Source organism: Bactrocera dorsalis, chromosome 3 (assembly GCF_023373825.1).
Source record: "Bactrocera dorsalis isolate Fly_Bdor chromosome 3, ASM2337382v1, whole genome shotgun sequence".
NCBI classification, from domain to species: Eukaryota; Metazoa; Arthropoda; class Insecta; order Diptera; family Tephritidae; genus Bactrocera; species Bactrocera dorsalis.
In genome coordinates, this window is record NC_064305.1 from 660,106 (window position 1) to 685,868 (window position 25,763).

A 25,763-nucleotide genomic window follows, 5' to 3' on the forward strand; every position below is an offset into this window, starting at 1 on the left:
GTGGCTTGCCGGTTGTAGGTCTTGGGTTCAGTTCACACTGCCTCTAACATAATTGTAGTAATTCGGGAAATGCCGGCCCGAGCGTTGTCAAAGACTCTGTGCGCCAAAACACTGTCATTACTTTTATTAGCCATACACACACACGCACGCACACCAGCTCACATGTAAGTAATTTGTCTGTCTGCATTCTCGAAAGTTCGCTGTGATTTCGCATTAATCTTAAATTAGTTTCAGTGCGCTTGGCAGCGCGCGCTGAACAGCAGCCATTAACCTAATTAAATTGCAACAAAAAATGCATAAAAATTTATTAAATAACTTTGGAGTTCTTGCAGCCGAAAGCGAGTGTGTGTGTGTGTGAGCATGTGTTGTAGATGAAAGAGATTTGCAACGCGGCGCAGTTGTGAGCCGAAAGTTTTCTATTTGTTATTAAGTAGTAAAATAATTATTTCGCTTTGAAGTTAAAACAACAACAACAAACACACATACTCATACCGCGGCCAGCATTCATTAGCCAATGCAATCACCTGTGCTACTTAGTGTGTGGTATTTATAACGGTGAATGGGTAATTAACTTTTTACCTCGCAATACTCTGGAGGACCAAAATGGTGGGCGGTAAGAGATATTATTAACTTTTTTAATATTTAAGCATTAATATTTCCGTTAAAGCTCTAAATTAGTAGATTTCCAATTGATTAGACCCAATGGGGGCAATGTGGGTACATTTTAGTTGCTGTTCGGGGCTTAAAACAAAGTTTTGGCCCTGGTCGGTTCCTCAGAAGTCTTGTAATTAACGGCTGTTTCTTTATGGCAGTTTCAGAGAACCGCTTAATTTAGTTTGTTGATAAGTTGGACCCACTAAATCTCACAAAAATCCCCGCTGAACACTTTCCGAGGGAGCCGGTATGGTAATAGGTACCACAATGTTCCGACGAAGGCAGGGCGGGCTGGTAACAGTCAGTTACAATAATATCTCTAACGGCAAAAAGGAAGATGAAGCTACGTTTAGCTCCTGGAAGGCAACAACACCAGCAGCAGCCGGAACAAACCCGGTAATTCGGATTTGTCAAAAGGGTCGCTGGGAATGGCCCAGCGATGGCAAGGCATGCGGAGAAGAGTGAAACTGCAAACGCAAACAATGAGGAAGGAGCTCCAAGAATCTAAAATTGCTAACTGACTCTATTTAGAAAGCCCATTAGACTTGCCTTGTTGTGGCATCCTCATAAAAAATTACCGCTATGATAAACTAGAGGGAGAATCTTGCCTTAATTATTCAAATAAGACTCGACGAGATAATAGTTGAGATGCTTTTGTTTATATTTTTTTATTTGAACTTTTATAAGTAAGACGCTCAAAGACCTTATTACCACAAGTTACCCCTTATCAGAATTTAGATCACAAGTACCGATTCAATAAGGAATTTGAGGTGCCACACAATTGGTAAATTGTTAACCCACAAGAAAAGGAGATTGAAACAAAACGTGCTTGTGGCAGAAGCAGCCACCGCATCGCCACTTAAGGACGTGTATGCAAGCTGCCACAGCCAAAAGCCCCCGACTCACTGCGAGAAAATCTCCAACAATAGATAAGCACAACACTAAACAGCATAAAGGCCTCAAAATACCGTAAAAATATGCTGCGTGACACTTCTAAGCGCCTGGTAGTGGCACGCGTTAAGGGCGGAAGAATGCGAAGCCACAAGCAACCCCTAACAGCGGCCAACCACCACAAAAATACGACGTGAACGGCAAGACTAATCGCCCTGAGCCCCAACTGCCGCAGGACTGATGGGCGCCAGGTGGGAGCAGCCAACAAATTCTGTCAAAACACTTGTAAACTCAGATTGAGCGATTGGGTGAGCCAAAGAAATGCCGACGGCATTACGGCAACACCCGCGACGCGATTACAACGGTGCGTTGGTGGCGACGGGTCAAGCGCGCTACATGCCACGCGCAAGCCACAGATTTCTTGCACAAATCTTGCCCTTTTCACGCTTGAACTTTGCGAATTTGTAATTTATTTTTTGGTTGGTTTTTAATGCATGACGAATTCGTTGGGCACATTTTTGGGGGGTCTTACTTAATTTTATTACTTTTTGCTTGCTTTCGCAAAACGGGTTTTGTTATTTTTTAATTTTGGCCTTTGTTTGACTTTTCCGCCAACAACGGATTTGGGTACATTTTGCTTTGCCTCCTTTCCGCAGTGTTTAAGGCGACAACTGCTTATCCGCTGAAAACAAGCCAAAGCAAGCCGTGGGTACACAAATCCGGCGGGCAGCAAAAAAGTGTTGACATTATAATAATAATTTTTAATTGCTTCAAAAAACACTTTTTCCACACCGCGGTCATGAAAACGGTTTCGTATTTCTTTGGTCAGTTTGCCTTGCGTTGGCGTTCGCGTTCTCGTTCTCGTTCCACCCAAACTTGTTGGGATTACTTAGCATTACGTCGTGTCTGTGGCGCTGGTGGCTAAACTTTCAAACATTGCAAAGGGTAATTAACATTATTTGGCATTTTTTCAACACACAACCCACGAAAAGTATCCCTGCGCTCCATAACCCTGCCCAACTCTCCTCCGCTTCCTTCCTCTGCTTGCGCGCTTTCTTCCACTTTATTTGCTTGCTTGCCCCACAGAAAGGTTGCTTCCAACATTAATTTTTTGTGGTTTTTGCATTTGGTTGCATTTTGGGTTGTTGTCTTCTGCTGGCCAGTCCTTGCAGCGCCCGCTTGTCGGTTATGCTTGCAGTGAAAAGGACTTAAGTATGTATGACGGTGTATGCGGGCGTGTGTATTAACAGCTCGATTTTTTCCGCACTCATCCGTCGTTCACATTTTTTTCCGTGCGCCGTTTTGTGGGCTTCCAATGAGGCTTCACTCATTTTCTCCGTACGCTTTTCGTTTTTTCTGGGTTTTGCTTGCTTTCAGTGGTTTTTTCTGTGGCTCTTTTGGCTTTCAACACCTGCCACGGGGCGTGAATTAAGTGCTTTAGATTTTCTTCATTTAACACTTAATTCTTTGGATCCCATGAAGAGGGGCGTGTTAACAGCGGAAATGAGATTTTTCCCAGCAATTGTGGCTGTTGAGTTGTTAAGTACGTGTCGAAACGCTTTCATTACTGCAATTTAATTTTTTTATTTAAAAAAACAGGAACAATTAGAGGGAGAGGGAGGGAAAGGAGAGTCTCAACGAGAAGAAGACAGAAAAGGTTACAATGTTTTGTTTTTTATTGGTAAATATAATATTTTCTCAATACCGATCTATAGTGGTAGTGTGAAGAGCTAAGAACCCGAGTCGTGTCATACTCAGCGGTTTACGAGATTAAATCGCTACTGGTGCAGGAGGGCATAGAACGGCTGTATAGCCTATCTGGTCGCAACTGGCTGACGAGTTTGCCCGCTCTGCAGCTGCTACTAGAATGGTAGGACCGGAATACTGTATTGCGGTTGATAAACCGTACCGTAAAGAAGCTGCTCTGCAAGGAGGAAAGAGTCGACAGCGTGAAGTATTGGCCACAACTTCTAGGCATATGCCAGGCAAAGTTACTGTTGGGTTGTTAGAACCTCTTTAGGTTTAAAAATGCAATAATCCTCCCGAGAGACGAATTCCGGCTACTTGTCGCATTTTGCACTAGGCACTGTAAGCTCAATCAGCACCTATTTAGTATGCATCTAGCTAAATACTGGAATTTATCTGTGTTCTGAAGCTATATGAGTCCTTGTAACAGAGATGAGTGCACAACAGATCTTAGGTCGCTGTCCAAAGCTCAGTTTATATTTATCTATCTTTCCCTACGATCTATCTAACTACGATAGCTGACATTAATGCTATTTCTTCAAGAAACAGTGTTATTTCTTCTTAAAAGAACCCTTTGTAATATAAGCATAGTTCATACGTGTAATTCCGTTCCATGTGTCCTATACTCTTGGTATAGGGTTCTTCCCAGCGGATATAAGGCTTGGGAACAAAACAACGGTTACAACATTATTTTAAAGAGTTTTGACGATGATTTCCTGCTAAACCTGAAACATTTTGTCTATATTTGATTGGATTTTCGGTTCCTAGATTCTCAGGGCCGCTCATAAGCTTTGTAATTTAGTGAAAGAACCCTTACTAATCGGCAGTCGTAAAGTCAAAAAGGATTCTCCTGAATAGAAATAAAACCTTTCGAAAATGAGCCTTCGCTTGACTAACACTTGCCGATTTAAACGCCCCTCTCCGACTCCAATCTCAGTGTAAACAACTAGATAAATACATACATATGTATGTATATACATATATGTATATAATGTCTCACTTTTTGCCTCACATTTTGCTGTCGCCGTCGATTTTTATGAATGAAAACCGTAAAAGGCAAAAACTCAGCGGTTTGCTTTTCAAGTTAGTTCCAGAGTGATTTGCACCAACAAAAACAAAACAAACAGCGCAACCACAGTGCAACAAGAAAAAAAAACGCATAAACTCACGCAACAACAATGTGAATAGGCAGCTGAGTAAAAGCAACAAAGCGTGAAGCGCTTTTCAGCAGCAGATGTCGTTTGTTGTTATTGTTGTTTTTGCTAGCTTTGGTCAAACTCACGACACAGTGTTTATGTATTGTTTGTGTTGTTTCTTCACTGCGCCCACATGCCGCGGCGCTGCCGGCAGCAGCATTGTAACAGCAGCTCAGAAACATGCGAGAGGCAGCACAAACAACAAAGGAAAAATAAACGCGAAAAGTGAAACAAGAGAATGAAAGAAAAATACCGGCATATCCGACACGCGGTCATAAAAACGTGAAACGTACAAAGCGTCACGGCGCGACAGCACCCGCGCGATAACAACGCGCCAACAGCAACAACAGCAGTGGCAGTGGCAGTGCTGACGATGGCGACAACAAAAACAACAGCCACAAACAATGCCAGCAACGACGCGACTTGGCGCGTCAACTTAGCGCACAACGAAGACGTTTTGCGAAGCTTGCTTCGCCTTTTCCGCTGCTTACACGCGCTTCGCTTGCACCGGCTGTTTCCTTGCGATGGCACCTTTGGCTCAATGCCTTTCTTGTGCCTGCTGTAGCGGATGTACTTTTCGGTTTCGCGCGTATCGCTTGCCCGCCTTGCACAACTGTTGACAGCTGTTGTTGCTACTTTCGATGGCATCGCCACCAAAAACGACCAAAATCAGCGAGGTCATCAACGCCTTCGTCGTCATCATTATCGCTTTTGGGAGCTGGAAAAAGAACAGCTGCAATAAAAAGCAGCGAAACGGAGTCAAAAGTTTGCACACATCTTGTTGTTGTGACTTTTGAGTCAACTTCCCTGTGCCAAGGCGACTTGTTGCTCGTCGTTGTCGGAGTGGTGTCTTTGATTTGTTGGTTGTTGGCATTTTGTTTGTAGTCAGTTTGCACCTTATTGCATGTGGAGATGAGGCCATGAAGTCAGGCGTGCGAAAACAGCAGTCAGACGACATTTTTTGCGGCAAAGAAACAACTTAAGGAAGAGAAGTTGCGAAGGTAAAGACGTCAAAGTCTTGAAAGCGTTGGTGTGTGGAATGGTGCAATCACAAAGATGACTCTTGGGAGTGGGTCTAACGGGTCAAGGTCAGAACTTCTCTATCGTACAAATTGTCAGATTCTGATAGATAGGTATCTCTCGCAGTCAGTTAGGCAGCTCCTTGGATCGAAACTAACCTGGTATAAGCTCGAGCAGATTTCCAACAGTTCAGTTCCGTTATAAATTTGTGCCAAAAACAACTTCAGTCTCGACTTTTCGTTTCCGACCACTGTTGTCTGCCAACCACAAATGCTCGCTCAATTAGTTGCTTATTTGCCGAGAAAAAATAGGAAACTTTGTGGCACGCGTCTGGCACGACCTCAATTCAAGCGCCGGCGTCACCTTTGAGTGCTGCCAACACGAATAAAAGGAAAAACAACAGAAAATAAAAACGCTTTTGTAACTTCATACCCACATACAATTATATGTGTGCACATACACATCCACACACGCTCCGGGAAAGCCCAAGCAGTCAAGTGTGCAAATGCGAGGCCAAGCCAGGCCAGGCCAGGTTAGCGACGGCGGCGTGACGTCTGTGGCGAGGGTGGAATCACCCACAACGAAGAAATTCGTAGACACTTGCCAGACACTTTGAAGCGCCACTCACTCACTAACATTACCCAACACACACATGCACAAACAATCGGGTGGCGGCGCTGTTAGTAAGAATACGGCACGACTGTTGGCGCAGCTGTCGTGTTAGAAGTAGTTGTGGAGTTGACTCCAAGTAAAAGTGTATACCGTTACGAGCGTACATGAGTGTGTATGGTGTGTTTGTTGCGGTTTTGTGTGTAAAATGTGAAAAGTTTTGATATTTTTCTCACAAAATGCCACACGAAGCACACACACACATAAACCTGCTTTGACGACGCACTGGCGCTCCCTGCACGCCGCTCGCTCACTCACTCACTCTTCATTTGTGTGTCTAATGCCGCTTTTTGCTCAATCTGCCCTCCCATTACGGGCCCCAACACGTCGCTTTTCTTCATTCATTTCTTTGTTGTTACTCACAGTCGGTTTTGTATGCGATTTTTCCTTTCCCACCCCCCACACCCTTCTTGATCAGACTAGCAAAGCTCTGTGCTCTGCCGAATGTGCCGGTGTGTGTGTGTTGTTGCCTTGCTACTCATATACTTCGGGCAAATTCCTTTTTATTTACCACTTGGGAGGTATGCCAAGATAAAATAAAGCTCTACGAGCCTTGTGCGTAGTGTGGGGAGGATATAAAACTCTGTAGCTGTCCTGGCTGTGGCGTGCTGGCCGATTTGCTCGTAAAGTGCTAGCATTTTGGCAACTGTTGATGTGCTACTGTGATTTTTACGAAGCTACATTGCTTCTCTCCCACGGTCGTTGGTTGCTGTTATTGTTGTTATGCCTTATACTGTTATTTTATTTTTGTATTTCGGTGTGTTTTTATTTTATTTTTCTACCCCAAAAGCAGCAAGCAGCAACAGGTTGCTATTTGGCCTGCTGGCTTGGCCCTTTGTCCGCACTGTTAAGCGTTTCTTTCACTCTGCTCCATTGTTCAGGCACTGGCTCTTTGGTGAGGTTTTGGTACAGCAGTAAATATATTTTTTTCTTACTAAATTACGGTGATTTAAGCTTTGCGGTGGTGTGAAGAAGCTATAAACACCGACTAAGTGGTTCGCTTGCTTCGCAATCACTTAGCTCTGCTTAGCTTCATAATAGTCTTATTACGCTTGAAATATAGGAAAACACCCCGCTAACGGTTTTCTTGTGTATTTTTCTATTTTATTTACTTGTTTTTTTTTTTTTGCTTTTGCATTTCTTTTGTATTTTTGTGAGCTGCTGAGCTTAATTGTGTTTGAAAAGCCAGCAACACTTGCAAGTTTTGCTGCTCTCCCATTAGCTTGTGTAGAATATAGTGTAAGCGTTGGTGAACTCCGAAGCCATTTTTATTTGCGCAAACTTTGTGCTTGCTAGTTATGCCAAATGGGTCAAGAAATTGAAATACTTATGATTATAGTTCTATTTAAATTTATTTATTCTTCCAAACTTTATAGATTCCTTTTCCTGTTTATTTTCAGTTAGTCCCAGCAGCCAAAAGCAATAAAGACACATTGGAAAGGTGAGAATTATTGGCACTGCAGTTTGTTGTTATCGAATAACTGTCAAAAGTCAACTCCTTTGTTTGGAAAAGCTGGACGAAATTCAAGGTAAGCTCAATTTCACAAATACAAAATGACTACGATCTCTAGCACAAAGACTAAAAGCGGTTAAGTTTGGAGAACCCCGACATTTTTTTTCTACTAATAATCGTGATCTATTACATTTGATGAACGGCCGTCTACTAAAACTGCCTCGCTTCTTCAGTCGTAGGAGCCTAAAACTCTCACTGCCAAATCCACAGTCACGCTATGTACCCACTGGACGAAGGAGTATAGACTTGACCTCAACATTTCCGTCGATGATGTCAAAATTCGGAGGATAAATAACCTTAAAATTATATTTGTCACATTTGACAGTCTGTACTCCTTCTTTCTGCATACACCGCGTTGGTTAGAAAAGTCTAAGACGCAACAGGATCCTCAAGTCGCTAGCATAACACTTTTCTCTTCGGTTTATGCTCGGATATTTTCGTCGGGACCATGCCTGTACTTACCTTTTTAAAGCGGAGGCGATTCTTAAGAACATCAGTAGAACATTCCTCCAACTTGTCCACGACCTAGAACCATATATCGACCAAGTTTCGGATGCATTTAATTTCCGACAGGCACTGAACATGCCGCTTCAAACGGTGTCTGTTCGGATATTTATATTTTTGCTGGAACCATAGCTGCAGTCATTTTCTTGAAGCGAAGCCGACTTTTAGGAACAAATTTGCTTGAGGTTCTGATCTTGATCGACATTTAGTCTTCAAATAAATCATCATTACACTTTCGCGCTGCCGATTTCATTATTTATTCTTAATTCCTTAGCTATTTTAAAACCAAATCGGATAAACAGTAACATTACCGGTACGACCTTTCGCTTGGCGTAGCCCAATTGGGCGGCTACTACTCTACTAGGCTCTTCGTGCCACAAACGGCACATAACCTCACAGGCTTGATGTTGTTTTCGCCAGAAAGTAAATTCAGTTTTCACTATCTGACTTGTGGGCTTCATTTTGTTTGGCATATTTATATGCGCACATTATTTACACACACTCATACGCATATAATATATATTTTGCGTGTGTGTGGCAGCGCTTGTTGGTTTGCGAGTGCAAATAAATTTAGTGCGAAATTAGAAACCAATCAACGGCAATGCTTCAATCGACTTCAATCGCTCAAGAAATGTCGGTGTTCATATGTATGTATGTTTGTACATATGTATATATATTATTCATGGCTTCAATGGCATGCGCTAACAGTTATTTGTGCCTTGCGAATTTCCAAGCTATTTTCAAATTGGTTATCTTTGTAATTGTTTTGTGCCAATTGCAATTATTGTACGAAATTACCTGCGAACACACACGCACACACACACGTACATAGACACATGGTTAGGCATTTGTGAGCGATTTATGTCTATTATGATAATTTCTATGGCTGCTCATTATTATTGTTGTGATTGTTATTATTATTGGCAGCCGTTGATTGTGGCAATATGCAAATATTGCGTAAAAGGATTTGCGAAAATGGCGATAATGCAAACGAGCGTGGATTTATGGCTTAAAAGATAATTGCGGATACAAGAAGCGCGGCATTGGCTTGCAATACATGCTTAGGCTACATATAAATAAATACATACATATGTATGTTTATTTGCATTTGAAATATAATTGCAGCGCCAAAATCGAACAAAATATGTCTGTGTGTGTGTTAGTGTGAGTGTGTGCAGCATGTTGCTGTCGAGCAGCCTTTAAAGCGCCTCTGAAGGCTTTGGCACTCCAACTTTGCCTCGCAGCTTTCCTAGAAATACAAATATAAATGCAAAATATCTAAAGCTGCTAATTAATAGCAACGAATGGCGCACGACAATAACACGCAACAACACCAAGAACACACATATTAATTTAAATTTTGTTTTCTGCAAAAGCTTATTAAAGCTGTATGCAGCAATGGCCAAAGCAAGCGCTTGATATGCTCGATACACGTACATATGTATGTGTTAATGTATGCATGTATGGTTGTTGTGATTATATGAAAATATACAACAAATAATCACGCAACAATTAATTTAGCGCGATTTGCATGCAACAGCGAGCAGCGCCAAGTTGGAGTGACATTTTGTGCCAAGGAGTTGCAAACAAGCAGACACACACACACATGCATACATATACACAGATACATACATACATATTTATATACATACATGTTTATTATACTACTTACGTGTTGCTGTTGCACTCACGGCTGCATTTCTAAGCAACATTGTAGCGGTAATTAAGTGTAATATTTTATGCTGCTTTATGTTTAAGCCGAGTTCGGTTTCGAAAGCACTCGCAGCCGGCAATTAGGCAAATCCATATGCATTCCTTTATATGTATTTAAGTAATTTTTAATTTTCATATCTTTATGTCGGTAATTTGAATGGCTAATAAGCATATTTTGGCAAGCAAAACGTGCCCCCCGTAAGCCTCTGGCCGAAATGGGCGTGAGCAAGCAGGTTTTTGTAATTTTACATCAATTTAAATTGAATTTTTTATTAACAAGTAACATTTTAGTTTGCGAAATGTTTTTTTTTTTACAAATAAAAATGTGTTCTTTATCAGCACCGATTTGAAGGGGCATCGCAAGTCCGGTTTCTACATGTTTTGAGTACAACGACACCTTAAGAAAACATGTGGCATGCATTGACATTGGTATTTGGCACCGGATAACTGCACTGGTGAAGAACTATAGTCTATGGCTTAAATAACCAATACCTTTGTAGACTTTTAGGTGAGGTTTCTAAAATTTATTTCTAAATTCATACTAAATCTTGCATCAGAGAGTCCATCTCTTCTCAGTCTCAGTCTCATTCTAGCTAATATAAAAGAGCGAGAATAACCGTTAATTAAATTTCATGTAAGCGAGAGCTTGGACTGCAGTTAAAGACATCAGTTTTTGTCTTTTTCATAACATATTTTACACATCACAATATAATGGGCGATCCAAGTAGAGATACTTGCTTCAATAGTGTTTTTTGGACAGATCACGCGTGATATTTTTATTCAGTATTGTTTGGCATTTCATCGTGAAAGACTTACGCCTGAACAATGTTTACAAATCGTTCAACTTTATTACGAAAATTCATGTTCTGTAAAGAACGTGTTTCGCGCACTTCGCTCAACTTATGGCCAAAATAATCAGTCTACGGAGCGAACTATTGGCAACACCATCACGCGTCTTGAGATAAAATTGACATGACAACTGACAATAGCAAAACTTCGTCGGAATCGCAAAAAGTCTATAAGAGACATTCGCTACTAAGCGAAGGCTCAAACAAGGAGACTCTCTTTCGTGCGGCTTCTTCAAACTTTTTCTTAAGACATTAATACCGTCTGTAGAGCTAAATGGAAAAGGTATAATCTTCTATTAGAAGGTACAATCTTTTATAAGAGTGTACAGCTGCTGGCGTACGTCGATGATATTAGTAGCATTGGCCTCAATATCTGCGCCGTTAGTTCTGCTTTCTCTTGACTGAAGTCGTAGATAATTAGGTCCATCTTAGAAGCAGTATTAACACTAACAAAAATGTCGTCTTAAATGTTCTGCGTTGGATCAGAACCACTCTTGCCAATTCTTTTGACTGAGTAGGCGATTGAAATGTAAAGTCCTTTCTCGAAGAACAAAGACCAAACTCTACACGTCACTTATCATTCCCGTCCTATTACATGGTTCGGAGACATGGACAATATCAACATCTCATGAGTCGGCGTTAGGATTGTTCCAGAGAAAGGTTTTGTGGATGATTTTTGATCCCTTGCGTTTGACAACATCAAATACCGCAGTTTATGGAACGATGAGCTGTACGCGATATACAAAGAGATTGACATACTTATGTAGTTCAGCGAATGAAGAGACAGTGGCTAAGCTGGCTGGGACATGTTGTCTGAATGAATGAAAACACTGAAGCTCAGAAAGTATTCGATTCAGTACCCCCCGGTGGAAATAGAGTAAGAGGAAGACCTCCATTCCGTTGAAGAGATCAGGTGAACAAGTACCTGGTATCTCGAATCGGCGTCAAATAACGAAATGAAGAAACGACTGACGCGCTGTTGTCAATTCGGCTATAACCGCTCAAACGGCGTCTGCACCAGTTAAGATTAAAATACTCTATATCTATATCTGAACTCCGTTACTGCACCTAGTTTTCTCAACACTTAAGCGAAATATGTACAAATTCGGCCTATCTTGATCCGCCGTCGACTCTTGGCCACATTTTATATTCATGCCAACACACGCAACAACATAAACTCGTACATAACAAATTTTCATATTTTATTCAAGCATTAGCCATTCCATCCTGCTATAAGCTCGTGTAATTTATGTGCCACATTATGCAGCATCGGTGGTGTGTCTGCGCGACCGGCTTTGTCGCTCCGATCACGGCAGCGATCTTTCATACGCGCTGCCACAATCTGTCACGATCATTATTACGAGCTGTTGTCGATTGTACGCAACAGGCGGTGGCGGCCCACAGGCCAAGCGACCGATAAAGCGCCGCACAGCCGCACACACGCACACGCACTAACGTCGGCAGGCTCGCCGCGACGCACCCAACAGGCGATCAGGCATCACTGGTGGCAACACTAAATTCGCATATCTGCTTGCGGCGCAACAAACAACCGTTTTTTTCTATCTAATTCATACAAAATGCACTATTTTATGGCGCTTTAATGTCAATAACAGGCATTTTATATGCGTTATAAAGCAATGTGGAATATTTTCGAGCGATTTTATGCTAATTGCACCTGAAAGTTTCGCTGATTTATGACGCAAATTGTTGTTGTCAAATATTAATTGGTTGATTAGTTGGCTGCCCGCATGACATATAGTTTGAGTTAGTGTACCGTTTGAGATACAATGTTGTACTTGTGAGATTTTGTAGAATCGAAAAGGCAAAGGTAGATCAATAGATCACACAGTTGGCGCGGCCTTCCTGCTTATTTTGGGTGGCAGATTGTTGTATTACTTGACTTCTTGATAACGAAGCATCTGAGAATTAGAAAGAACTCGTCAGGATTTTCATAGTTCTCACAAGGTATCATAAAACAAATCCAACAAGTGTCTGTCATCTGCCATCTGTTTAATTTTCCGATTGTTTCTCTTGTTTTGAGTAGTAAGACTGTCAAACGCATGACCTAAGTATTATTGTATGGAAGAGGAAGTCTGAAAGTAACCGGTTAAGTAACTCGTACATTTAACTGGAAGAAATTTGTGCTTTCACAATATTGAGATAGCTTCGTTTTCACATTCAAATATCTACAGTTAATCTATTCAGCTTTGCTTTCTACTTTCTTACAGTTTGGTGTTATCTTCGTTCAACGGTGATGCGTTTTTACGAAATTATGTTATTTTCTAAAAATAAATCAAATACTTATGGCTGCCCTCCGTCTTCAATAAATCACAGTTATCAAGCCGTACACTTAAGAATGAAAAATTTCAAACACAACTGTACCACATTTGTATTCACAACGGTGCTAATTGCTTCTCCTCATTGCGAATAACTCATTAAAAGGTTAAATATCTTTTCATTGAACTTTGTACTCAATTGCGTTATTGAACTGATGAAATGACGAACGATCGAACGTACGAGTAATGACGGCGATTGCAGCGAGCGAATAAAATATTCAAATGAGACTCAAATTACAGCTCATTGAATACAATGAGCGCAACAACTAAGTACTTACATAAAAATAAATTAAAAATCACTCGACGCAGTAGCAATTTAATAACGGAAAACGGAAAGTTATTCACATACAGACGCCGCACAACACCCCTCGCCTACCAAGGCAACAAAAAACAAAGCATCGCCCTGAATCTGAATCAATACTCGTACAATCAGCGGTTCATAATTGAGAAACAATCTAGAATAATTACGCCGAACGACACTCAAATCAAAGCAAATGAGTTGCCGTTGCCGGCGAAGCGTGGATTTTTCCCAATCAATTGGCCCAAAATGCTGAGGCACAAGCGTAAGTAGCAGCCGAAATGTAACGATCGTCGCAACGCCTGGCTATGCTGTGCCTTGCCACGCAAAGCTAATGATCGCTGAATGTCGAGCGCGGAGAGTTATTAATAGTGATGATGTTGATTGTCATCAGCGTTAATAATTGAAGGAAATTATACAAATTTATTGTGCGGCTGTCGGCATCGTGGAAATGTTTATGACGCGTTTGTAAATCAGGGCTAAATTAATAAGGGGGGCCCCTATGCCTGCATATATTATTATTTATAGGAGATGTAATCGTGTGGACATACATATGTATGTATGTATATATGTATAAGTATATATATATAAGTTTGCGCTTGCCTCATTTCAACAGCCGTCAAGTTAATATCAATTTATCGATTTCGTGGAATTATTTCAATGAGGTCTCTATCGTTATGTGATACTTTGCACAAATAAGCAGAAATTGCCAGTAATTTTGTATTGAAAAAAAATTTAATTTATTTATTTTTTTATATTTTTATTATATCTTTCTATTTTTAACTCAATTTTAAATAAATACAAAAATTATTTATAAAGCACTAAGAGGTTAGGTAAGGTTATACTGCCTGCCTGTCACCTCATACATACATTTATTGGTCCCTAGTGAGGTCAGCTGAAGCTTTAGTCTAATGTGAGCTGAAGTATTCTTCGACTTGATGTCTAATTTTGATACTTTATCTAGTTGCTTGAACTGTGAAGCTCTTAGATACATATATAAGAGGAGTTTAAGATAATATTGCACAGATGAGGTGTACTTCCCTGCACTTTCTGCAGAGAATAGAAAAAGAAGACGTACTTCCAGAGAACGTTCTCTGCTTATGCCTATCTGGCTCGCAATTGAAGCCAGTAGGCCAACAATCGTCTGGGAGTCCTTTCGGGACCGCGTGATTTTTTTATGATTTTTACATACGAACTTTCCTACATGCTTTTTAATTTTACGAGATATCTTTACGAAAAACGGCCGGAATCAAGTTCTTATAAAGAATCTTTTGTTTAAGTGTGGGGTGTTAAGGCTTCGGAGCAGTCGAAGTCCGCTTTTTTTCTTTTCCTCTTTTATTTAATTTTATTGTTTAGCAAAATTACAATTATTTTTCGCTCAGTGTAGGCTGAGCGATGAATGATATGTACATACATACATATATGTAGTCAATATATCTCGTGGCGCCAAATCAATACATGCTTCATTAAAAAATCCTCTGCTAATTTAGATACATATACAATTTTGATTTAACTAATATGTACACACACACATGTGCATACATATGTACATAGATACATTAAAAATATTTTATTTGTGTGTGCGTTCGTATTTAATTCGTTCTATTTGCGCCTCATCAGCATAATAATTTGCTGGGTACAGTTCTCCAGCTTTCAATTAATGGAGCCACATCAATGCGCGGTCACACACACGCACACACATACACACTTGCCTACATTTAGTTTAATGTGTATAAATACATTTGCAATTATTTATTTACTTCACTCATTTGTTGTTGTAGCTATTTATTTATTGTATTATTGGCTCACTTGTATATACATTAATGTATTTTGTATTTTTATTATTAGTTTTGTTATTGTTGTTGCGCTCGTATTCATAATAATTGGCAGCGGCAATGAGCGCATTGACGCCACAAGCGTGTTGCCAGCCAACCAATAATAAACGAGTAAAAAAATCAAAATACGAATAAATACTATAAATAAGCAAATTGAGACGAAAAGCAAAGCGCAAAACACAAAACGAAATATAACAACAACAACAGCGTGCGCGAGAGAGATGTGAAAAAAGCCACATACACACACGAGCGCACACACTAAAATATCAATCAGCGTTATTTTGTTGGCAATGTTGTTGTGTTTGTTGTTGTTGCGTCACAGTGCATGTGTTTGCGCATGCGCACAAGCAATTTGCTGCGATAAACGAATTGGATATCGGTGGCGGCACATGTGCGCGCTGCGCGGTGGTGGCGGGTTGATTAAGTGGCGTCGTTGCATGTTGGCACCCGCTGCCGTTGCCGCCGCGCTTTATGTCGCTGATGTAATTCAACAAAATTTTGTTTATATTAAATGCAACGGCCGCCTTTTTTGTTGCTGTTGCTGTTGTTGTGTTTCTAGTTTCGTTTCACCTCAATTGACTGCCATTAACGTTTGACAGATTTAATTATTTACAATTAGAATCATAATAATAACAGCGGTGCAGAGGGGAATGTAACGCACAAATATTGGAAAGCTAAAAGCACAAACAAAAACAACAACAACAATTTGTGCGCATAAAATTTTATTTTAATTGCGCGTTTGAATGCAAAGAGTAACCATTTTAACTGTAATTGCGGGCCACGGCAATTAAAAATTATTAATGTTAATTAACATGATTTTTTCGATAATTTATACACACATACTTACATACGTACGTAATCATTACGTCTGTACGCCAATGAACAAACTCAACTTGATGACGCTGATTGGTTGACACAATTCTTTGAAGGAGCACGTTCATTTTGCGGGTCCTTTCTATGCATTATCTGGTCTAAAATGTGATATTCCTTGTACATACTTACATATGTATGTATATCTTTGCCAATTGAACACGTTTCTCTCTTTTGCAATGACTGAAGGGAGTGATTCTTCCACTCCATGTTGCAAGTTGAGATTATTACCACATTGTACCTCGGTTGGTATAAGGTCCTAGAGACAATGTCACGATAATTCCAGCCCTAACAGCCTCTAGTGAACATAAGGTATCAACTTTGGAGCGAAATATGTTGTACCCTTGAGATTTCGAGTGCTAATGTGAGTAGTTTTGAGGCACTGCTTACATATTGCCTACCTTCGATTCGCCATTTTTCTACTCGCTTCTGCTCTCTAGTCAAAAAATTACACTTTAAAGCAGCACCAAAGTTAACGAGTTGATGTCGTGCAAAATAATATGCAAACAACTCACAAAATTGGTACAGTCAGTGCTACCAAGTTTTGCTTTGCTTATTTGAGCTCACTTTTACTATAGTAAATAGTCGAAATACTAATTGATATACAAATTTTCATTTTGCTTTGATTTTGAAAACTCAAGACGTAAAGTAAAAAATATTGTCTCACCTTCCAACACTATATGGTATGACACAATGTGATTGGTAGCACTGGAGATATACGACTGCAACGACATCGAACGACAAAATACGAAAAGACTTTTTCAACTAACCAATATATAGGTTATAGAAAAAAAGCATTTTAAGGGTTAATAAAACATTTTTTGGGCAAAAAAAAAGTATATCTGCAAAAGATAAAGAATTACAGAACTATTGCGCATGTGTCAGAAGGCATTCTAGTGTACTTAGAATTACATAACAAGTGCTGTTCATTTCTTTGATTAACTGATACAGTTTGTTCGATTCGCTGGCGAGTAACGCTTGGCGAACTGAAGGATACTATTAGATATGCGCCAATATATACATATATTGTATATAGCTCAACTCATTTATTGCATCCTCATAGGATTCTCTCGCTTTTCTTGTAATTTAAACATTTTTTAGCGCACACTTTGTGGCTCCAGCGCTTTCAAATTCGCAGCATAAAATAATAATATGTTTAATTGCTACTCAAAAGTGCTATTCCCAGTGGAGCAGCTACTTCTCAGCTGTTGCAAGTTCCCTCATTTTAGTGCATGTTGATGCAACTCATTAAATTATTTGCAAAATATAGCAATAAAGCAGAACATACATTCAACAGCATGGCCTTAGACATCATATACTCGCAGTTAGCAAAGCAAGCGCTTTGAGTCCGCAAATCACTGCTGACTGAGTCAAATTGCGCGCATGGGTAATCATGATAGATTCTTACAACATGAAAACCGACCAGCTTTACTTACTCATTACAGTCGATACTCCCGTTTGCGGACACACTAACAACTCATAATTTATGCAATAATGATTATGAGCTCTCTAGAGTGTGCTTGTGCCACATTCCACAAATGGCAATTATTATTGAAAAGTTGTCCATTGATCGACCAGCTAACGATCGACGGCGACGATCGCCGCCACAATGGATGACGGCGCGTCTGCTGGAAGCTGTTTGCTGGTTGTGCTGTCTGCTGGACGTTGCACTTGCCGTAATGTGTGGCAAATATGCACGCTTCGCAGTTGAATTTCACGCCATTTCGTGCGGCACTGGACGCCACTTATTTGCCGAACGCTGGCTATTGCGTTTGGACCAACAATAAAGTAGAGGATTTTATTAATTGTGTTGCACGTTTGTGGCATAATAAAAATGAATTAAATGCGCTGAGTGTCTGTGGTGTGCATGTGAACGGCAATAAAAGGAGAAAATGTGGCGAACACCGAAAAAGTAAGAAGCAAAATAAAAGAATAATCTGCAACATCTGCGCTATGTGCGGGAAACGGAGGAGCAGCAGAACAAAACGACAAGGCAGCGCTGCTAAATGAGCAATAAAATGTTGCCACACGGCGCATGCTAGCAACGCACACGCGCGTACTGGCGTATCAGCGCGCGGCAAGTGTGGAAAGCAGCAGCAGAAATCAGATTTGCAACACGAACGAACAACGAATGCGCGAGTGACGGCGGCAAGACAATATTGTTTAGCGGTTGCCAGCGCTGGCCGAGTGATGTTTGTGGTGGCAAAAACGCCACACTGCCACTCAACGTGTGCTCCACCCCCTTGCAGGCCGGCCAACTGCCAACAAACGACCAGTGACGCATGCGCAGCTGCTGGCCACTGCCAACGACGGTTCTTTCCTTGCATTGCGTGCAAATTTAATAAATTTAAATTAAAATTGAGACAAAGTAGATTGTTTTTTTCCTGCTGGCTGAATGTCTTTTTGCCTTTGTTTTCTTGCATTTTTAGTTCTCAATTAAAAGAAATTGATAGCTCTGAATTATGTACAAACGCGCGCGAACGCCATGGCTGCCATGTCGTTCATTCTCATGTTCGTGCGACAGTGATTGTGTCCGTGTCGGTGTTGTCGGCAGCGGGGTGTGCAGCGCCAAGCGGGTGGTATGGCTTTGTAGCGACAGCCAATTGACATAAATGAATGACTTGAATTTTATGCAAATTTATGTGCAAAGATTTCAATTATATAAATATGTACATATTTTTATGAAAAGCTCGCACATCAGCATGAAAATTGAAAATAAATCAGCGAAATGACAAGTAAGCAGCGGTAACTTATCAACGGTCTAATGAGCAGAACGTGTGCGCGTGTGTGTCTCGAAATAAATGTTTTCTACGGCAATCAAAGTGAGAAATCAGAATTTATTTATAACAGTGCAGTAAGAAATACGCGCGTTCTTCTTGTGGCTGCGTGAACTCAAAAAAAAAAATTAAAATAATTAATATATGAAAAACGGGGAAGCAAGGCAACGTGGCACTCAACATTTGTTTGCTTGCTTAGCGAAGTCGCGCACCGTAATGCGCATGCATTGTTGCCAATTTTCCATTGTTAAGTAGGCAAGCGCTTAACACTTAACTATTATAGCATACTTATATAGGCTTGTTATTGCTTAACTTATTAAATAAATTATGTCACTGAATTCGAATTAATTTAATTGCGCTCTGTTTGCTTTTTTAAACTGTATTACATTGTTTAATGTCAATATTAGAAATGAATAGCGCAGCGTGTTAAACAATTTTATGTTTTTAATCGCACTAAATACATATTTTAATGCAAATCGTTTGCCAGTGCTTAATTTTAATTGCTTTACGCATGTCACGATTTAATATAAATTAACTTAAATATATACATATTTGTTTTTGTTTGCTCTTTGATACGCATACCGTCTTGATATTTGGCTTTAGGCGATTTTGGGTGCGGCTGTTGTTGACATTAAAAATTGAACATACCGTAATTGCGCTGATTTAATTGGCGCTAGTAATAATTTGAATTTGTTCAAGGCGGTAGAAATGTTGCACGAATATTACTTCAATAATGTATGTGATTTATTGAAATTTCAGGCCACATATTTGAATGTGCAACTGGTCAGGCGTGAGCAAAGGAAGGTTTAATGTGCTCAAGGTGGCAAAAAAGAAACTCGAAATGCAAATAAATAGTAATATGCTTTCGTTAATAATGTACACACCCAAATATATAGAATATTTGATATATACAAAATATTTATCAAAACTAACACATCTTCAGTAGTTTCGACAGCCTTACTGGTATAGATAAGTGAAATGTTTAGAAACCTGTTATGAAGAACGTTTGACTATAGATTTTTAGAGCTTGTAGACTATGAAAAAAACTACAAGTGACAAGTTTCGAAATCTGAAATTGAAATGTACTTTGAAAACGTAGCAGGCTTTCAAAAGTATTATTTTAAATGACTGGCTACAGTAAGCCACAAAAGTCCCACTCAATACTCAGCAATTTGGGTTTTAGAAAGCTGTGTGCACAACGGGTGCCGCCTTCGATAACACATTCAAATGCGACTTTCTCAGCAACATTTTGAGCGTTTTAGAAAGAATAAAGATTCATCAATGTGGTTGATATTTGGGTCCATCACCACGAACCTGGATTGAAACAAGAGACTAAAGAGTGGTGTGAACCTGATTGTTAGGCTTCGAAACTAGTTCGTGTCCAGAAATCCGCCAAAAAGGATATGGTATTAGTGTTTTGGGATGCGAGAGGAATTTTGTTTATGGATTACTTGCAAACTGATAAAACAATTAATTCTGAATAGTACTGCAACCTTTTGGACCAGTTGAAGGAAAAAATTCGTGAAAAAAATACCCGGTTTGCAGAAGAAACAAATAATTTTTCATCAGGACAACGCACCGGTTCTCAAGAGCATTTTCGTTCGAAGCATCCTCCGTATTCACCAGATTTGGCCCCCAGCGACTTCTATTTGTTTTCAGAACTCAAAAAATGTATGTGTGGCAAGCGTTCTCACTTCAGGGTATTTTGCAGAACTTCCTGGAATGCTGCTTCAGGGATGGGATCCACAGATTGCCTGATCGTAAAAATTATGTTTTTCAAAGAGGTGAAGTGTCTGGCACCCTCCTGAGAAAATACTAGGATAATAAGGCGCGTTCAAAGTCAAAATTTTTTTCGATATGAGATGAGAGTCATCTCAGCATACATTACTGAATAAACGAGCGCATGTTTAGGAAGTGCAAGGTAGCAATTTTGGAAAGCGTCATTTCTAAAATTTTACAGTTAGATTCGCGCAAGTGCTACGACACAAAACTCATTAACACCCCTGTTCAGTAGAAGGCAAAAATCGATTTGCCCAAACCTAACTGAAATTTCCCGAAAAAAATTGTATAATAAGCTAAATTTCCTGTGTATATGCACACACATATATTATAACGGTAAATGTGAGTGCAAACTCCCCTAAAAGGCCGGCATTTATAATTCGATAACCCCTTTGAACAATCGAAAAGCCGAACGAAATGCTCAAAGCCCATATTCGTATGTATGTATGTGTGTATATGATGTATGTGCGCGAAGCCTTTGAGGAAATTAATTGCAAAATCATGCAAAAATCCGTCGGTCTTCGGGGGTTGCAAAATTTCGTTAATTAGTTCGAATGGCGGAGCCAATAAAAAATAAAATTATCCACCAAGCGCAGTTAGCAAATAATTAAAAGCAAAAATAAATGCATGTATTTGATTTTTTTCGCCGAATTCGTCGCTTCCCCGCACCCGCCGCCTGGTTTTTTGCCAATATATTATGATTTGTGCGCGTTCTGCACTGTGTGCTTCTTAATTACGATTTTGTTCTACATATTTCCTTTGGTGACCATTGTTTTTGTTATTATTATTACATTTTGCTGGTGTTGTTGTTGTTTGGACTGAGCTTTCAACTTCAGTGCGTGCTCAATTGGGGAGTTTTTGTAAATGTTTGTGTCGGGCGCTGTTTTCCAGCCATTATTATGATTATTGCTCAATATCCTTTGTTCTAGCGACTGCCGTTGTTTTTGCTATTGTTGTTGTCTTTGTTTTTGCTGTTGTTGTTGTCATTGTTTTGCGCTAATTTAACGAAATTATGCTTGGCGCTTGACGCGCGTCGTCATTATCCTGGCGGCTACTAACTGCCTTACTGCCGCGCTTCCCGAGTCTTCGTTGCGCTGTTTCCTGTGTGGCATGCCACAGCACCGCCGCTTTCGGCGCACCTTAACCGCGCGACGTGCATTCGCTTGGCCAAGTAATGAATCATAAAATATGAATATACAAAGTGTACTTACGAACTGCTAAAGTAGACGGCGCCGCGACATGCGGAAAGGGCGATTGTTTGCAGCGCGGCGGGGCAAGAGCCGGTCATAAGTATTTTGAGTTTAGAATTTTAAATTAAAAGCAAATACACGCTTAATGCGAATATGCGAGCTCATTATGAGTGTGCAAGGCGAACGCACACACACACACTGACTGGATATAGGTAAGTTATACGCAGATATATGGGTAAGCGTCGCTTAGCTGTGCGGGTGTGGGGATCAAGACCTCTACTTTTAGACTAATAAAGAAGGGTTTATTGTTTTAGGGGTTGCATTACATGTGTGCTTGGTGTTGTTTCTCCCTTTGTTGTTGTATTTCATTTTGTTATTACTTTTTCAGCATTTATCCAATTTATGTTGATGTTGTTGTCATTGCTGTGGCTGGCTTTGTTGTGATCGCTGCGTGCTCATGTGTAACACGCGAATTTCATTTCAAACGCCCACACTCGCTCGTACTCGTGCTCGTATCACAACACTCTTTCCAAGACTGCTTGCAATCCTTCCTCCTTGTTCGTAAAGTCCTTTGCTTTGCTGACGGGAATCGTGTTATAGTGAACAAAATTATACTTTAACTCGAACGTATATATCTTTATACTAGACGCTGACAATTATAATTGAAGCTATCGAACTCTAGTGCGTAACTTAATAAGGATAATGAGGCCATTTGGCGTTTGAATTTTACTTGCGGACCGTTCCAAATGTCTTGATTTCTGTTGATTATAACTCGGTCGGTAGAAAAATCCAGGTATTTGAAGTGACAAGGGTATTCCATCGCATTTCTTCAAATAGCTTTCTAAAAGCGCGTCCAACAGAATACTTAAGTGGACAGTATCCAATCAGAACACCTACAATTGTGGCGTCATTGACTTTGCTAGTTCGATGTCCTTTTACGGTTCACTCTGTGCCAGAAGTAACACGCAATCGCACAAATTGTGGTCGTAAATCAGCGCCTGCTGAGCAGACGTCGGAAGACCGACTCGACTCCAAATGGATGAAATTAGGTAAAGAGTAACATACCTATAAAGCTCATCGTTTTCAGTGATTTCGCTATGACCGGAGACCCATACGAGTCGAAAATAGAAGAAACTTGAGGCTTTGCTAATGAAATCATAAACTCATTGACTAGTTTCGAGACAGTCAGCGAAGTCAAAATCAGTATATCCGCTCGGCTGTCGAAGTGAATTTACACCACTCTGAAAGAAGCTGCACTTCGAAGCAGTACATCTACTGCAGCCTTGATGACAGCCACTTCCGCTTGAAAGACGCCGAAAGTGGTATGGTAGTATGGAACTAGAGTTGATGGGGAGCTCCCAACCGAAGTCTCCACCACCTACTCTCATTTTTAATATCCATCCGTGAAACATCTTACTGCTTCCGTACTTCAAGGGCTTCGCTCCGCCCATAAATCCCAGGCAGGTGTGTGAACTGAGAAGGTACCATCAGGTAAAGGCTTTTCGTTACAGAGATATAGGTTGGAAGGAATGCAATCAAAGCAGTAGAAAACTTCAGTGTGGCCTTGCTGGAGGATATCTACATACTTTCACTAAGTCTAAAAGCAGCCTGGAGAATGGCATTGAGTTCCGTTGTTGAGGTCTCGATTATATGTAAAGAGACAAAAAGATATTATTTAGTCATTTTCTATACTTATAAACCTATGTTTTATCGAACAGCTTACTTTTTGAATCATATTTTCTTTAACTGATGTAAAGCATGTAATTCTCAACTGATTAATAAATAGCAGGCCATAATGCTTTTCTTTAGATTTCGTATCCCAGTTCCTATTTGTATATATGAGTACATCTGCTGATAGCGAACATGAGTAGTTAAACTTAGAACTTCAACACGCCTGTGAAGCATACCACCGATTTGTAATCTAGGTCCTGTAGACCCTCTGCAAAGCAATTGGTAGTAAAGCAAAGTGGCCAGTGGCAGCATTTCTTTCAGCTGCCGTCAGTAAATGATTTTCCAGTGTTTCTGCGTAGCTTTTCCCATATTAAATTTAATTTCTATTATTAAAGTGTTTTCTTTTTTAACTTTATCGCTTTGCTGTTGGCATTTCTGCCCTGTCTTCCGAACTGTTTTGCACGCCTGCGACCTGCTTTTCCTTTGCAACGTCATTAGTTAGTATTTTGTTGTCTTAACAATCCAATTTCTCATGCATATCTGCCACTAACTGACAATTAATCGGCTATTCATGCATTGTAATTGCCGTGCTGCGCCGATATTATTGATGTCAGCACACCCAAACACACACACATACACACAGGCATAAATAAGTTTGCATATTTGCACTAACACACATGCAAAACGAGAGAGAGAGAAAAAAGCTTAAGTATATGTCCGAACTGCTAAAAAAGTTGCTCTACTTCCTGTGCATGGCTAAATTATTGTGGTGCCAATACAATGCAAACAAATAAACACAAACACACACTAACACACCGGCAGGTTGGCTATCGATCGTTGACGTCGTTTAATAACGACTTATCATAACACGGCAACAACAGCGGCGGCGGCGGCAGCAGCGCAGTCAATAATGACCAGAAAAATTAATGCTGATCACCGTGATATGCACACATGCAGCAACAACAACAGCACCAACAGGCATAGACTAATAATAGCAACTTCGTTGTGAACGCTGCTGCAACGAGTTGCTGATCAGCATTCGTTCGATATGCCTCGCACACATACAAACACACAAGTGCACAAAGGCTTTTGGCTGTGAATATGTCTTTGGGTCCGTCCAAATGTTCAGCCACGTCTACATCCATGTCCACTTAAGAGAACCGGTATAATTATTGTATGGCTGCATATGAGAACATGCGAGCGCGTTGTTTCGCCACATTTGAGGCATCGCAACGCTCAAAATCGCAGTTAGAATATGAAATTATCCGACACAGCTTTGGCTTGGTGTTATTGTTGTGGTCAACTTTATTGCCGCAACTTTCCACTTGTGGCAAATTATTCATTTTAATTACAAATTTTGTTTATTATTAATGCAAAGAAAAAATACTTGAGCTTCACCTCATTTTCTCTGCGGAATCCCGATTGTTTTTGGAATATGTGATTTGACAGTGACGATATGCCTCCCGGCTCACCGCGACCGAGAGGATAGATTCGGTATTCAATTGCAAGTGGACCGTCCTTTTCTTCCGTCCCTATTGAGACAGTGGGTCATTCGCTCTAGCTTTTCTCGGGAGTATTCTGAGTACCACCCTCTCGAAGTCACATTTTATGTCCCTTTTTGCGTCACTGATAGTAAAGAGGAACACTCTGTTTATGAGTACCATTGGTTGCATAAGGCTCCTCGATTCTTTCCAGCCTAATCACATTTCAGTATTGGGTGGGAAGAGAAGAATTGCAATAGCGCAACATTTGATCAATTTCAACTGGGGTAGAAGGTTCGAAGCCATATCCAATTTAGCCACCGACTCAAGCCGTGCTCCCTTCCATACTTCCTCCACTCTAGCTACCACCTTCTTATAGAAGGCCGGCCATTCGTCGGCACATCTGACCAAATTGTGCATACTGAAGTACCGGCCGGCCCTCTCGCATTTGGGCGGTGGTTCGAGGTTTTTCCTGAGCACCTTCATAAATACAGGGGAAATAGCAGTCGCTGCCGGATTCTACCCTTCATGGCTGCGGTCGTACTCATCAATCCTCACAGAGCTGGCAAGATCCGCGATTTCGCTAAAGATCGTTGTCACACCGTCTCGCGGCTTTTTGTCGAGGCAGGATTTCATCTTTTGCGACTTCTGCCGTTTATTCGATGTTTATTAGGCTCCGATTTTTCCTCGTTCGCGCCGCTTAACACCTTTTTTATCCATCTGATGCCTGATCAAAATCTAGGCCTAGTCCAAAAATTGCAAGTCATATTTC

General features: G+C 40.5%; 1 protein-coding gene across 2 annotated transcripts in view; it reads left to right on the plus strand.

Annotated features, from left to right (window-relative positions):
* Positions 1-25,763, plus strand: part of LOC105228061 (mucin-19) — a 146,258-nt gene that overhangs the window by 15,640 nt on the left and 104,855 nt on the right. For both annotated transcript variants that reach the window (XM_011207670.4, XM_019990992.3), the window contains exon 2: positions 7,577-7,705. The gene's annotated coding sequence lies outside the window, so the exon portion shown is untranslated. The remainder of the gene's footprint in view (positions 1-7,576; positions 7,706-25,763) is intronic.